Source organism: Malaclemys terrapin, chromosome 11 (genome assembly GCF_027887155.1).
Source record: "Malaclemys terrapin pileata isolate rMalTer1 chromosome 11, rMalTer1.hap1, whole genome shotgun sequence".
NCBI classification, from domain to species: Eukaryota; Metazoa; Chordata; order Testudines; family Emydidae; genus Malaclemys; species Malaclemys terrapin.
Genome location: NC_071515.1, coordinates 56407937 through 56425490, shown reverse-complemented (window position 1 = coordinate 56425490; position 17554 = coordinate 56407937).

The following is a 17554-nucleotide window of genomic DNA, read 5'->3' as shown; positions in this document are numbered from 1 at the left end:
AGGGGCCGTAGATGTCAAGAGGCCAGGAATGCTGCAGTATACAAATTGCCGTAGACCCATCCTTAACACATTAAGGACTTTGTTTTATCAAAAAAAAAAAGAACTGTGGTAAATGTCAAAAGCTATAACAGCATCACACTGAAAATTTTTGCCCTCTAAATATCCCCTAACTTATATTCCCCCCCCCCCCGCCCCCTGCACAATCAATCATGTATATTCTTTGTTTTGGAGAAAACAGGAGCACATACAAGAGGATGTGGAGTATCAGAGAAGCCATTTATGAAATTTAAACATGCTAGATTTAAACAGACCATTTTGAATCTCAGCTATTCTTTTTTTTTTTTTTTTTTACATTTTGACCTATTGAACTGCTTTTTACATAGATTCAATGATTTAATATTAGTCCTTAGTACTGGGTGCATTTTTGCTTTCTAATCTACTGCAAAAATCAATCTAACATGTTCAGTAAAAATTTACAAGTAAATCTCACCAAAGAAAAATGCATGAAGGCAGGTTTAAGCATAACCTTCCTCTGATATTTTGGATATTCATTTTCATAGATGACCTTACTGTCAATATCTCTCTCAAGTACATTTCTGCAACACCTGTTATGAATGCTACAGGCTTCCATGCACATGTGACACCATATTGGAATGATGCAGTTCATTTGACATAATGCAAGTAGGTAGAGTACATGTTGCTTAACATATTTAAACAGCATTATATTTTGATCAAAGAAAGCTTTAGAAATATTTTGCACAATACAGAGGTTTACTCATGATAATACATAAACTGAAAAGGTTCATTTTGGATCCTCATTACCAAAATCAACCAACCAAGGAGATAACATTGAAAAACATGCCATTCTTTTTTTCTTTTTAAAGATAATGCCATTACCCAGAAGGAAAGGTTAATAATTAACCACAGTGAACCTTTTACATTCATATGAAATACATTTCATAGTATACAGCAATGCTGATTTTTTTTTGTAACTATTAATGCTTTTGTTTTTAATTCTTTTCTGCTGAAAAATTGAAAAGCATCAGAAGTCCTTATCCAAAACATTGCAAAGCTTTTCAATTCGGTACAAAAAATGGTAAAATGATGCATTCAAAAAAAATTGATACACGAAAAAAGTACTTTATATTAATGCTAGTAGGACTTCCAAATACTTTTCTTATTTAGATCATCTCTGACAGATTTTAGCACCTGTCCTTTCTACCAGTGAATGATTTATACACTTGTAAGTATTTAAAGAATTCTTTATAATATTGCAAGGGGGGAGTTCATTATTATTTTTATTTGTGGTAAGCCCGAATTTTGATGGTAAAAATGAAACATTGAATAAAACAAGTCATTCTAATCTTGCCTCCAAAGGTTACTGGCAAACGTATAGTGGTTAGTGTAGGCAGTCTGCTAACCTTTTACAAATAGACAAATCTACTGCTATTGAACTGAACATAAAAATATTGTGTACACAGTATGGAATGGTTTGAATGTCACTTTAGTGCACCAGACAAATTGGGTCAAATAGATAAATTAAGGAACCAAAAAAATCATCTAAAAATGAAGGAAGCGGACTTCAATTTTCTAGTTCAATTGGGAAACAATTTCTGAATAAACTTTGTTGCCTACTCAGAAGATATATAGCTATCCTGTGAAACTGCTTTTTATAATAACTTCAACCTATACAGCAAAAACAAACCCACAGCACTCCTCCTGAATTGCTAATGTTTCTGGCTCACCTTATGTGGCCACTAACTTATATCTTAGCCTCGCTCTGACCTGAAGGAGCAAAGCTATATATTTTTAATCATGGGAGGATTGGAGTTAGGTTGGCATTGTGTTATTCAAGACCCATAATACTACACGAGCCCTTCTTTAAGGGTCACAGAAAGAGACTGGAGACCTCAAACTCATAGATGAGAATGATCAAGACCTCAAAGAGATGGGTATCCTGTAGGTATGATGGGGCACTCTGCATATCATGCCTCCCTTGGCATGGTAATTAATGCTAGTCAAATCATCAGTCACTCTTTCATTGCCTTATTACTGTGAGTGGGGGGAGGGGGGAGAACCGTGGGGAAGAGACAATGTCAGCATGCATAATGACACAGAGCTAATTGCAAGTGTGGAGGGCCAGGAAGAACCAGGGTGTGTGTGGGGGTGGTGGCTTTCATCTGTAACTATCCCAGGATTTCCACATCTGGAGTCTGGTTTCCCCTAGGGCTCCAGGTAATTTTTAGTCCCTTTTGTGAATCCTCAAGCCCTCCTTCCTCTGTAAGAGGAGCAAATTCTGTAATGTTAACCTTTTGGTGTTTCCCATATACATTTTTTTCTCATCAGTGTAAATTTAACTGGGAGTGGAATGTGAGGCCCAGCATCTTTACCCCGATGCTTTCTGTAATTTCATAGCCATGTCCTGTATTTTCAAACTCTAGGAAGTACTTTGAAATGAAGGATCTGAGCCTGCAATCCTTCTTCCTGCAATGTTCCTTTAGAAGGAGTTCTTTGCCCTGATGGTTTGCAAATCAAGCCTACATCTTGTATGAAAAAATTATAAAAAATAAAGGGCCTTTGGCCCTTGGATCCATACACGCAGCTGTTATTGATGTCAATCGGCTGAATTGTACCAAATTGTATTGTTGTCTTTGTAGCCTGCTTTGACTGGCCTGTGTTGGTAACAATTAGACTACAGTTGCTTAAACTTATGGATTCATCCAATTTTGGTCCAATCTACTGATAAAATTGAATTCATAGGTATGTGAGGTCCTATCCTAATATTAATATGTAGCACTACTGTATATGGCTTCTAGGGAAAGTTACTATAATTGGGGATTTTATCCCCTGAAAGTCAGAAAAATTATTGACAGTTTCTGGGTCCTAAATGCATCACCATTTCAAGTAAAATAACAAGCTTTGCCTCAGGGTGTAGTTCATGCTATGTGATCACTTGATACTTTGTCTATGCGGCTTCGCATGGCATGAGAGAGAACGAGAAAGAGAAGAGCCTCCACTGAAATAGAAAGGAGTCAATAGATCACTTCACAAGCAATTATTATTTGTATTATATTATTTCAACATCATGATAATTAATGACTGCACTTCCAAACATATTTGTGTGAATTCAGTGTACTGATAAGAGTGGTTGCATAGTGGGTGATTTGTATTTGTTTCTGATTTTTTTGCCTGGGTGCTTAGCAGCAGAGTGCCACGCTGTAACTGCATTATTGTGTGGGTAACTGGAAATGTTTTACAGGCAAGTTCTGCCATTTAGCATAGAACTGTAATACAGTTCTATCATCCATTTTCAATCAATATTTAACCTTTTGAATAAATAACTTAAGTGTACTAAGCCAGAAAGAGGAAAGCTAATTGGCACATGATGTATTTTGTTTCCAGGTATACTTGGATGACTAAAGTAAAGTTAATTAGGTTATAGGTAGCACAGCAAGATTAGAAAAATGTATCTCCTGCCTCATAGACCTTTTGTTCAATCAATAGCATCAACAAATACTTGGGGAGGCTGCTTGTAATATGATGACCACTAATTCAAAACCTGGACTGTGTGCAAATCACTAGTAAATGGCATATGTTAACCAATGGTATTATAGTAAATAGAGGGGGGTCGTAGATTTATGTTCTGCTTTCTGTTCTGAACTAAGGATTACATTTTTGTGCTTAGCAGTAGAAATAACTAACTATTCAGAACTGAATGGTTTTAAAATGTTTAGCAAAAGCATTTTTCAGAAAAAAAATTAACAGGCCTTATTGTTACAATATAAAAGCTCATTGTTTATGGTAACTTTTAAGAAGCTATGTAAGCTTGAGAATACTTCTGTTCATAATTGCAGCATGCTATTGTCCACTGTTCAGATAGGAGTTCAAGTCTATTCCACCCTTTAGGAACCTTTTATTTCATCACTGCAATACAGTAACCAATTAATAACTTTTATGTACTTTTTTTGTCCCTAAAGCCCATCTTTTGTTAGTAGTGGTAACCATTTTAGGAATGTTTTGGGTGTACACATGTTTTTAAAAAGGAAAATAATGTTCAGAATTAACAAATAATTAAGAAAATGAATTAAAAAATTAGTTTTTTTTTTTAAAAAAACCTTCAGCTGGCAAAATTAATGTCACAGGAATATTTTCAGAGAACAACTTTTATTAGACATTTCAGATACATTCTCCTGAAAATCTTTATCCAGCTAACATGGCTTTTGCTTACCAGAATACGAACTGCAGTTGATTTCCCAAATTGCTTTTCCATATACAGGAAATAAAATTAAACACAAAATATTATTCTAAGGACCCGATCCCATAACCTGTATGTGAATCTGTTATCCTTACTCATGCAAATAGTCCTATTTTACATGCGTACAAATTGCTGGATTACTGGCTTAATCTGACACCCATCTAAATCAAAGGAAGTCCTTCCACTGACTTAAATGGGCATTGGATCAAGCGCTAGGCCCCTTGCTTATTTTCCACAGTTAATAGTGCCTAATGAGAATTCCATTGAAGTCAAATGGCAAGACATCCATTGATTTCAGAGACCAGAACTAGGCGCTGAATGTTCAACCTTGATCTTAATTATACTAGGGTAATAACGTATTGCTCTAATTTACTAAAAGTAGCAGCTCTGAATATGCTATAGTTTCAATAAAGCTGAAGTGATGTGTCTGTCTTTGTGAATGGTGATTTAAAAATAAATGCAAATCTGCTTACATCTTTTCTTCCTGACATTAGGTCATTGCTTTATGGTCTTCCTTTCATTTGCACATCCATAGTAATTTCTATTTTGGGACACCATTGAAAATATGAGATTCACTGGATCCAAATAGACATTCTTATAATAAGCAGATTGTGCTATGCTACAAAAGCAGCAGTATAATAAAACAAATTCTATGAATGTGAGAAGAATGTGTAAGAAGTTTCATCATCAAAATGACCAGTAACATTAAGATGTTTTGTATGAAGAAAACACTCCAAGCAATGTTCTTTGTTACAGTATAAAAAGCCCTTTTGCAATGGCTGTTCCTTGACACAGAGTCTTTATATGGGAAATAATTTATTGCCATACCTGTAACTGAAATAATGACTAAATCATTTAAAAAAAAAAGTCTCGTAGCTCGTACAGAGTAAATCTTCTACAACTTGCTGCAGTGCTAATCGCAAGCATGTTATACAGTAAGTTTGCCTGAAGCTAAGTTAAGCAGGCAGATTAGGACTGTAATACAGTATCAGGGCTCATAAATCAAGTGTGCTTGCAGATTTTCTTTCACTTACTGTTCCTTCTTACAGTTCAGACAAGTCATAATTACACATCAGTAGGCATTGTGAACAGAGGAATGAGCTACAACATAACGCACAATAAACCCTGTCATATAAAAGCAAACTGGATAAAATAACAGAAGCAATACTCCATTTTACAACATCCCACTAAAGAATTACACCATGCCACTCTGTAATATTCTGATCAATCAAGAGCCCATCCACAACTGAAAATCCCAGTAGGATGAAATTTACCACTGAAGTATATTTTTCATTTGTAGTATTTTCTTTTTTTTTATTATTGTATACAGTGAATGAGATTTGAAAAAGCTACAGGTTCAAAATAAAAAAGGAGCCTAATGCACATTATAATTAAATGAATTCTGCTGATTTTTTTATTTAAAGCTTTCCTTCATGATATACACTTCTGATAAATTATTATGGATAAACTGTAAATAATTTTTTTTCATGTTTTTATTAGCATTAAAATATTGAGCACAGGTATTATGTGTTTGCTATTTTAGACAAAAGTCATGTTGACGTCTTCTAGTTATATCTAGGCTTAGAATCAGATCAAAAGTATTAACTTTAGCAGGACACTGAAAATGGGATTTAATTAAATGAGTAAATATTTGTTTATATTATAATAAATATCTCTAAAAAGAATCAGCAAATGATGGTTAAATACTAGGCACTGTGTAGGGCCCCTGCATTCTCCCCTAGGTTTCCCTGCATCACCACTCTGTGTATAAGGGGAAGCACAGGCAAGTGGCAGGCTATTGAACAGAAAAGAATTGTGTGGATCCTTGAATCTATCCCTCAGTGCTCCAGGTAGCACAACTGGACTAGTCGGGGGAGAAGGCGGAATAGAAATCTGAGTCTGGTAAGGCCTAGTAGTAAATTATTTCTCCATATAGAGGAAGGAGGGAAAGCAGGGGAAAAGGGCAAGCGATAGCTCAGTGGTTTGAGCATTGGCCTGTTAAACCGAGGGTTGTGAGCTCAATCCTTGAGGGGGTTGCTTAAGGATCTGCGGCAATATCAGTACTTAGTCCTTCTAGTGAAGGCAGGGGGCTGGACTCAATGACTTTTCAGGGTCCCTTCCAGTTCTATAACATAGGTATATCTCCATATATTATTATTATCCTGTAAGTATCTACCAGAACAAATGCTCCAGATCTTTCTAAGTCCCCAATCCTTGCTTAAAACAACCCCTGTTGCCTTTTCTGCCCCTGCACTTCCACTGGGGAATTTCCAGGCTTAAACCCTCCCTCTCCTCCCTGGAGTTTCTGGGTAGATAGTCTTCAAAGTCAATGGTAGCAAAGTCAACTGGTAGCAAATCCATTGTTTTTTACACAACAAAAACACCAACCCAGGAACCAAACCCTGCTACAAACCCCAGTGCCAACTCACTCCACATATCTATTCAAGGGACACCATCATAGGACCTAACCACATTAGCCACACCATCAGGGGTTCGTTCACCTGCACAACTACCAATGTGATATATGCCATCATGTGCCAGCAATGTCCCTTTGCCATATACATTAGTCAAACCAGACAATCGCTATGCAAAAAAATAAATGGACACAAATCTGACATCAGGTATCATAACATTCAAAAACCAGTTGGAGAACACTTAAATCTCTCTGGTCCCTCAATAACAGACCTAAAAGTGGCAATTCTTCAACAAAAAAAACTTCAAAAACAGACTCCAATGTGAAGCTGCAGAACTGGAATTAATTTGCAAAGTGGACACCCATCAGATTAGGCCGGAATAAAGACTGGGAGTGGTTGGGTCATTACAAAACCTGAACTTAATTTCCCCAATACTAATTGGTCCCTACCATTACTCACACCTTCTTGTCAACTGTCTGTAATGGGCAACTCTCTTACCACTTCAAAAGTTATTTTTCCTCCCTTGGTATCCTGCTGTTAATTGATTTATCTCATTAGACTGACTTCACACTTGGTAAAGCAACCCCCATCCTTTCATGTATTTATATCTGCTCCTGTATTTTTCACTCCATGCATCTGATGAAGTGGGTTCTAGCCCACGAAAACTTATGCCCAAATAAATTTGTTAGTCTGTAAGGTGCAACAAAAAGAACAGGAGTACTCGTTGTTGTTTATTTTTTTTAAAAGTGATCACTCCATGTCTGACCTCTCAGTCCTTGTCCTCTAAAGAAACCTGCACAACACTTTCAAAAGACAAGCACCGGATCTTAAACTCATAACTGTGCTCAACACTGAAAATCATGGCCTGAACAGAGATGCTGGATTTATGGCAGGAGCGGCAGAAGCTCCCTAAAAGTGTGTGTGTGGGGGGGCACTGGTGTCCAAATGGTGACCCCAACCCTTCCCCTGAAGTCCTCCCCTTGTGCTGCCCCCTCTTCCTCTCGCTCTCATTCTTACGGCCAGTAAGAAGTGGGATGGCATAGCCCTCTCACTTTTAAAAGTGATGGAGCCATGGCCCCCTGCCTCTCTCTCCCCCCATTCCAGCACCCCTAATTTATGGTTGATTACAGCAATCTGTATCCCACTAATCCCCTCCTTGTTGTCCTTTGACTGCTTTTGGTCCTGCCATGCGGGTAGGGGACTGGACTCGATGACCTCTCGAGGTCCCTTCCAGTCCTATAATCTATGAATCTATGAATCTATGCTTTGAATGGTCCTTAGAATATGTGCTAACTACTTATGCTAAACAATTTGTTCCATCTTGCATTTAGCAGTGATGATCTGAGTACCTTTCCCAAACCAGCTCAGGCCTTGGCTACACTTGGCAATTCACAGCGCTGTCGTGGCAGCGCTGTGAAGTGCGAGTGTAGTCGCTGTAAGTAGCTGTAAGTACTCCACCTCTCCGAGGGGAATAGCTTGCAGCGCTGTGAGCGAGCGTGCAGCACTGCAGGCACTGATTACACTGGCGCTTTACAGCGCTGCACTCGCTGCGCTCGGGAGCGGGGGCGTTTTCCTGGTTGAAATGGGGTGATTTTATTAAGGGGACATTCAGAGGTGCCCCTTCCTGCTCTGCTGAACAGAAATGTTCCCTGCTGTTAGCCACGCGGTGGGGGAGAGGAGTGAAGTGATCATCCCCGATAATTGGGTGTGGGGGGAGGGGGGGTTAGTTGGGTTTGTGCTGCATGTTAACCCGGAAACCGCAGCCCCTCCTTTTACATTGCAAACCCATTTTAAATGGCCAACCCAACGGGTGCTTGGTATGGGAAATGAGGGCGCTACTGTTTGAAACCATTCCCACATGTTAAGAAGGTTAAAAAAGCCAAAAGACTGTGGCTTACCATGGCTGCCTGCAAGCCGAAATCTGTTGCCTGGCACTGCGTGAGTGATCTCTCACACCAAACCGGCAGGCCCTCAATATAAGAGGAAAAATGCGACCTTCTAACGAAAGCACATGTGCTGTGTAATGTGAACAGCAAAATTTAACGTGAAAGAGTGTTACATTGTTCTCTAAAATGTCTCTTTTTTAACCACCTCTCCCTTCTCCTCCACCAGCTGCAAATGTTTCTCCTTCACAGAGGCTAGTGAAGATTAGAAGGAGAAAACGGCAGACTCGGGATGATATGTTCACGGAGCTCCAGATGTCCTCCCACGCTGAAAGAGCACAGCAGAATGCATGGAGGCAGTCAATGTCAGACTACAGAAAAGCACAGTATGAACGAGAGGAGAGGTGGCAGCCTGAATCGCGGGATGAACAGAGCAAGTGGCGGGCTGAAGATGATAGGTGGCGTCAGCTTGCAGACAGAAGGCAAGAGTCGATGCTCCGGCTGCTGGAGCATCAAACTGATATGCTCCAGCGTATGGTTGAGCTGCAGGAAAGGCAGCAGGAGCAGAGACCACTGCTACAGCCCCTGTGTAACCAACAGCCCTCCTCCCCAAGTTCCATAGCCTCCTCACCCAGACGCCCAAGAACACGGTGCGGGGGCCTCCGGCCACCCAGTCACTCCACCCCAGATGATTTCCCAAGCATCAGAAGGCTGGCCTTCAATAAGAGTTAAAGTTTTTTTTCCTTCCCTCCTCCCCCACCCATCCTGGGCTACCTTGGCAATTATCCCCCTAGTTGTGTGATGAATTAATAAAGAATGCATGAATGTGAAGTAACAATGACTTTATTGCCTCTGCCATCGGTGCTCGAAGTGGGGAGGGGAGGGTGGGGTGGTTGGTTTACAGGGAAGTAGAGTGAACCAGGTGGGGGGGGGGCGGAGGGTTCATCAAGGAGAAACAAAGAGAAGTTTCACACCGTAGCCTGGCCAGTCACAAAACTTGTTTTCAAAGCTTCTCTGATGCGCACCGCGCCCTGCTGTGCTCTTCTAACCGCCCTGGTGTCTTGCTGCGCGTAATCAGTGGCCAGGCGATGTGCCTCAACCTCCCACCCCGCCATAAATGTCTCCCCCTTACTCTCACAGATATTGTGAAGCGCACAGCAAGCAGCAATAACAATTGGGATATTCTTTTCGCTGAGGTCTGAGTGAGTCAGTAAGCTGCTCCAGCGCGTTTTTAAACGTCCAAATGCATGATAGGCATTTCAACATCCCCAACGGTTATTTTCTGGTCCGCGAAGAAAGTCCCTTCCTCCAGCTTTTGAAACAGACCAGAGTGCCTGAAGACGCGAGCATCATGTACCTTTCCCGGCCATCCCACGTTGATGTTGGTGAAACGTCCCTTGTGATCCACCAGGGCTTGCAGCATTGAAAAGTACCCCTTGCGGTTTATGTACTCGGTGGCTTGGTGCTCCGGTGCCAAGATAGGGATATGGGTTCCGTCTATCGCCCCGCCACAGTTTGGGAATCCCATTGCAGCAAAGCCATCCACTATGGCCTGCACGTTTCCCAGAGTCACTACCCTTGATATCACCAGGTCTTTCATTGCCCTGGCAACTTGGATCACAGCAGCCCCCACAGTAGATTTGCCCACTCCAAATTGATTCCCGACTGACCGGTAGCTGTCTGGCGTTGCAAGCTTCCACAGGGCTATCGCCACTCGCTTCTCAACTGTGAGAGCTGCTCTCATCCTGGTATTCTGGCGCTTCAGGGCAGGGGAAAGCAAGTCACAAAGTTCCATGAAAGTGCCCTTACGCATGCGAAAGTTTCGCAGCCACTGGGAATCGTCCCACACCTGCAGCACGATGCGGTCCCACCAGGGGCCTGAGGATAACAAAGAGCGATAAGGAATGGATGTTGTCTGCATGCCAGCAAACACCGGGACCATACGCTGCCATGCTTTGTTATGCAATGATTCCAGACTATGTGCTACTGGCCTGGCGTGGTAAAGTGTCCTACCATGGCAGACGGGATAAGGCAGCCCTCCCCAGAAACCTTTTGCAAAGGTTTTGGGAGTACATGAAGGAGAACTTTCTGGAGATGTCCCTGGAGGATTTCTGCTCCATCCCCATACACGTGAACAGACTTTTCCAGTAGCTGTACTGGCCGCGATTGCCAGGGCAAATTAATTATTAATCATTAAACATGCTTGCTTTTAAACCATGTGTAATATTTACAAAGGTACACTCACCAGAGGTCCCCTGTGTGCCCTCAGGGTCTGGGAGCACGCCTTGGGTGAGTTCGGGGGTTACTGGCTCCAGGTCCAGGGTGATAAACATATCCTGGCTGTTGGGGAAATGGGTTTCTCCGCTTCCTTGCTCCTGTGAGCTATCTACATTATCTTCATCCTCATCTTCCTTGTACCCCGAACCCTCTTCCCTGTGTGTTTCTCCAGTGACAGAGTCATAGCACATGGTTGGGGTAGTGGTAGCTGCACCCCCTAGCATGGCATGCAGCTCAGCGTAGAAGCGGCATGTTTGCGGCTCTGCCCCAGACCTTCCGTTTGCCTCTCTGGCATTGTGGTAGGCGTGCCTTAGCTCCTTAATTTGCACGCGGCACTGCTGTGCGTCCCTGTTATGGCCCCTGTCCTTCATGGCCTTGGAGACCTTTTCTAATATTTTGCCATTTCGTTTACTGCTACGGAGTTCAGCTAGCACTGATTCATCTCCCCATATGGTGAGCAGATCCCATACCTCCCATTCGGTCCATGCTGGAGCTCTTTTGCGATCCTGGGACTCCATCATGGTTACCTGTGCTGATGAGCTCTGCGTGGTCACCTGTGCTCTCCACGCTGGGCAAACAGGAAATGAAATTCAAACGTTCGCGGGGCTTTTCCTGTCTATCTGGTGAGTGCATCTGAGTTGAGAGTGCTGTCCAGAGCGGTCACAATGAAGCACTGTGGGATAGCTCCCGGAGGCCAATAACGTCGAATTCCGTCCACACTACCCCAATTCTGACCCCCTAAGGCCGATTTTATCGCTAATCCCGTCGTTGGAGGTGGAGTAAAGAAACCGTTTTAAAGGGCCCCTTAAGTCGAAAGAAAGGGCTTCGTCGTGTGAACGTGTCCAGGCTTAATTCGATTTAACGCTGCTAAAGTTGACCTAAACTCACAGTGTAGACGAGGCCTTAAGTGCTGTTGTCAGTTTGCCTGTAGTAGCCTCTCTATTTGTATTGACATCTACATTCTCTGTAAACATTTCAGTTTCATGGTTCTGACGTCAATTCCAGCCAAGCTTGAGGCTACCTAAAATGCAGAGGGATTTGCCCAAGTCTGGGGATGCTGATGCCTAAGGTCAATGTGGTGGAACTTTTTGCTTCTAAATTCGTATTAGTCTCTGCAAGGTGCTAGGATGAGAAACCCCATGGATGGTCCATGGCAAATTCCACAGAAGTAAATTTAGGGATGGAATTACCTTAGAGATAGTAATTTCTTTTATCATTGGAGTGAAAAAATCCATGCTTAGTACGAAGGTACAGCAGATTAATGTTCTGGTCTGTTAGACTACCAGCATCTTTAATGGAAGAGGACCTGAGTCAGCATTTCATTCCTGGAGTAAATTAGTGAGTCCTCAGTGCTGACTGAACTGACATTTGGGAGGGGGGGAGTCTATAAAGTTCTGGAGAGTCTAAAAAGCAGAAGCCAAGTAATTTAATGTTTAATGATCCTATTGTGCAGGAAGGCAGAAGAGGACAATTTTGCCATCTACAGTGGATGTCACTAACATTAGAACAAACGTCATGTCATGTGCTAACATGACCAACCACTATTTTTTAAAATCATTAACATTTTTTTTTTCAGTGTTCACTTCATTACTAAGAGCTGGTCTAATATTAAAACACTACATTGTTAAAAGTACACTTTGCTTTTGTTTGTAGGATCATATTAGTATCCATGTATATATGAATAGCTGGCAGGTATTTGAAAAAAGGTGAACAGAGAAAATTTCACAAATTTTACCATAAATCCACTTTTTTTCTAAATCATATAGCAGAATGTGCACTGTCACTCACTGGTTTCTGAGAATTGTTCATCCTAACTGCTAGGTGAATACTGAATTTTTTCAGATAGCTAGATTTGTTCATGAATAACTTGTAAAGCAAAATTATTATTTAATTCACAGTTAATAATGGCCAGATTCTACCTCCCTTCCTCATAGCACTTCGCTATTATGGGACTACGCATATAGCAAGTTCATACTCAGCATGAATAAAGGTAGCAGCTTCTGGACCTGTATTAGTAATATATCATTACTAAATAAATCTTGTAGGAATTGCAAAAAAGTCTTACTTGAATTATGCAAAAAATTACTTTATAAAGCAACCTATTAAAATGGCCTGCAATAGATAATGTGTATTAGTTTTGCATTTTTATCCCCTTTTGAGTCACAGTGGGTGTTTACAACCTTTACTCCCATTTTATGAGAAAAGTCCCAGTTAATTCCTGCTGTTTCTCTGCACGAAGGTGAGTTTTAAGTGTTGTACCTATCTGACCAACATTCTTTCTTAGAACTCAGGAGAGGAAGTCAGTTAATTCTATCCAGGTTCTTTTGTCCTGATTTTGTACTTCTGCTGGGTACGTTTCTCTTTCCTAAGGTTAATTTTATAAAGGCACTTAAAACTGTAAATCAATAATCCTATATAGAAAACCCATTGGGAAGGAGAAAACAATGAATTACATTAAGTGTGATATTCTATTTTCCTATATGTTGGTTAGTCACCCTTAAAGGAAGACCACCGGAGAACTGAACTCAAACTGGCCAGGAATTTCAAGGCAGCCCATGAAAATACAACTCTACTCACTGGTGAAGATCAGATTTTAGTGCTGAGGAAAAGTAAGGAAACGTGACAGAATCCAGAAGTGATACTTTCAGAGATATTAGCATTCACTGCTTTCATGTGTTATGGTATCCTACAGCAGAGGTTTTTAACCCTTTTTTTCATTTGCAGACTCCTAAAAAATTTCAAATGGTGGTGCAAACCCCTTTGGAAATCTTAGGGCTAGTCTGTGGACCCCCAGAGTGTCCACAGACCACAGGATGAGAACAACTCTTCTATGGTACCAAGAACCTTTCACAGAGCCTTTAGACATAGTATGCGGACCCCAGGGGTCTGCGGACCACTTGTTGAAAACCACTGTCCTACAGTATTGCCATTCTAAGGAAACACCTGAGGTAATGCAATAACAACTTTAATTTCTCTCAAAGAGTAAATTGCACTGGGGCCAGACACTTTTTAAACCAGTGCACCTTGCTTTTCAGTCATAGTCAGGCTTTTTGTTCACGTCTCTCGTCAGCACGTACTGAGCACTCCCAGGTAGGGTTTAATCACTGCTTTTTCCTTCACTCCATTTTACATCTTCCCATCTCTTACAGGGCACTGATAGCTTTATCTGCCTCATTTTCCTGCACCAGCAATGTCAAGTCCTCCTTTTTTCTTTAAATTTAATCCAACCACAAGATCCCTTTTTAAAGTCTGGAAGTTAAGGTTTCTATTGCCCCTTGCACAGCAGAGATTGCAAGTGCAAGTGAAGACTATCTGCAGGCTACATATAAGTTTGAGCACCAGCATAATCCTCTGCACTGAGCAGTAATAAGCACCCCACCTCACTACTCACTAATGTGTGGGATAAAAAAGAGGACAGCAACTATGTCTGGGGAAACATGGGGTTAAATTCAGCCCTCACCACACTAATATAGGACATAGCTTCACAATACCCACTTTGGCCTTTCTCCTGCTGCTATCAGGAAGGAGTAATTTGGCAGCCACTAGCAACACTGGGCTTGGGCTTTCTTGTGTTATCTGACCGGCTCATAGCTTTCTTACCTTTTGCTTCTGTAGGCAACACTCAGTGGGACCAGATCCTCAGCTGGTGCAAACTGGCATAACTCCATTGACATCAATAGTGCTCAATTTACATCAATTGGGGATCTGCCCCATAGCCGCACTTTAACCCCAAACGAGACAGACAACAACATTTTAGCTAATAAGGCCAGAATATTTTTAATGGAAATTAGAAGGGAGGGGAGATGCTCAGGATTTACATTCACATGGTTCCTGTAGCCCAAAACCCACAGTTGAAGGGCCACAGATAGGCATTGGCCACTAAACTAGAGGACAAAAGACTCCACAGCCTGCTTCCAGTTTGCAGGGTGAATTCTGTCCCTCTGCCTTCTGCCTGGGGTGAATTAAATTTCACCATACTTGCACATCTTAAGTATAGTGGTTGCTACAGAGGGCCTCTGACAGTGGAGACTTTTTTTTCTTTTGGAATTTGCACACTGCCATGCATTGAAACATTTGGGATTACCCTTCTGATTCAAACCAAGGGTATGTCTACACTGGCAAGTTTCTGTGCCACAAGTTATACCACTTCTATTAAAACACTGGAATTAAACTGCTGTTGCATGTCCACACTGTGCTCCTTGTGAAGATGGAGTGCATCCACATTAGCAGCTCTTGCAATGGCAAAGACAGCAGTACATTGCGGTAACTATCCCCCTGTGCAACTGGCAGGGTGCTTTGGGAAGGGTTTGCAATGCCTCATGGGGCAGGCACAGCATCACATGCTGCAGGTTTCCCAATCCCATTGTTCCATGGGCATCCTACTACATTGCCAGCTGCTTTTCAACTGAAGTGTGGGGGCGGGGAGGGGTGTGTGTGACAGGGAGTGGGTGTGGGTGAGGGTGTGTATGGAGGGGGGGGAGAGACAGTGTGTTTTGGGGGACAGAGAGTATGTCAGCAGGCTGTCTTGTAAGTTCAGACAGCGGCAGGAAGCAACCAGTCCTGAGGCAGGGGGACGGGGAAAACCCAACGTCAGCCCCTGCCTCCTTCCCTGGGCTCTCTGCACAGCAATCTCTCTCTCTCTCTCTCACACACACACACACGCATACACACACATGGCTTGGCAGTGTGTACACGTCTGCAGTTTGAGCACAAAAAGCTGCTTTATTGTGCAGAAACTTGCCAGTGTAGACAAGCCCTTAGTCCCACCATGTACAAGTTCCCTGAAATATACCCCTGTGCACAGGGCCCATGTCAGACAGGACTATTCACTTAAGCGGCACAGGCTCCTCTAAACACAGGTGAATTTCACTATATAAGGCAGCTTCACTGTCATTCTAATTGGTTAAACTAATACCATTAGAATTTCTTAAATATTCCTTGCAGATCATACTATAGGGGCCTGTGTTTTAAAAACAGCTAGTTCAATGGGGTGATGTTTACTCAAACTATAGTAGTTAGTTTTAGTTTACTAATGATTTCTAATGTGAGAGCAGGGAGTGATGCAAACTTTCAGTAATGAAATGTAGTAGCACAGAATCTCTTAATTCATTTGAAACAGCGTACTGTATTTTTTTCTCTCTATGCTTATTTTTTCATCCACCAATATACAATTTTTACTTGACTGTACAGTATGTCTTCCCTGCCTAGTGGGAACCCTAATTTGCTTTAAATTGCCAAAGTGCTCATTATGGAATGCTTAGTAGCAAGAGTTTGTACATAATATTTGAAAATCAACCTTAATTTTTCTGCCTGAGATGAACACTTGGATTTCACAGTAAACATAATCAGAGATTTACACAAACCCAGTGAACCCTGTTTATTATACTTGCCTGGAATAGCTACAAAAGAGGTCAGAGGTCCAATGTCTTCATGCAGAGACAGATCATGTTCTAGCTAGTACGGAGGAGGAAAAAAACAGTAGGTGATGCTTTAATGAATGGCTTATCATGTGGAACACACCATGTGATAATAGCAGTGCTGGTAAGTAAAGAAGGAAGTAAAAAACATAAAGGATTTAGCTAGGTTTACATTGCTTGAAAGCTTACATTTGAACAGTAGCAGATGAAGGGGGTTTATTAAGAATATGTAGTAAAAATTGCAGAAAGTTGAAAGGATCTTTGAACTTCTTATTTTAAACATTGCATTGGAATTGTCTATATCATGGCATTCCCCTCACTAAATGGAAACACATATCAGATTCTTTTGATTTTATATGCCAATTTTTATTATCATTTTCACTGAAGTGACCTTGATCTAAGAACTCATTTCACAACAAAAATGAAATCTCATAGACATATTACTCCAAACACTAAAGGGAAAGTCTATGACAAGCTACAGTTTTGTTTTGGTTACAAAAAAATGTCAATTAAGAGCTGTGAAAATGCCTTAGTGTTCTCAAAGCACTTCTTTCAGACTAAATAGTGTGGGCACAGAATGATCCAACTCCAAAATGAGAGCATTTATACTATATATTATGGGCCTGATTCACATCTTACAATGGTTTTATACTGATGTAATTCTATTGTACTTATTCCTGATTTGCTCTTATGATTTATCTCTTATGTGAGAGAAGAATCAGGCCCCTTTTCCAAGCAACAATGTGTCTATCTCGGAACTTAGGTTCCCTTCCCACAGGTCATTGGGTAAATCTGGTGTTTTGATACCTGAACCTATCCTTATCTACACAGGTGTCCGAAATGTTTTCTTCCATCCCTCTTTCGGAAAACACCACCTTCTGGGGTAGCTGATCAGCATGAAAAATCTATGAACTAGTATGGCTCTCATTACTGTAGTATCTGAGGACCAGATTATGAAAGCTATTTAGACTCCTAAAAATGCAGCTAATGCCTCATTGAATTTACAAAAGCACCCACTACAGTAATGGGAGCCATATAAGTACATATCTGAAGGACAGATTTTGAAGGTATTTAGGTGCCTAAAGATGGAGATAGTCACCTAATGTGATTTTCAAAAGCATTGACACTGACACTGAATAGACTCCTAACTTCCATTGGTAACAATAGGAGTTAGGTGCCTAACCTGCTTAGGTGCTTTTGTAAATTCAACTAAGCTCCCAGCTGCATTTTTAGGTGCCTAAATACCTTTCAAAATCTAGTCATAAGCATCTCAGTCTTTAATGTACTTATCCTCCTGCCACTCCTGTG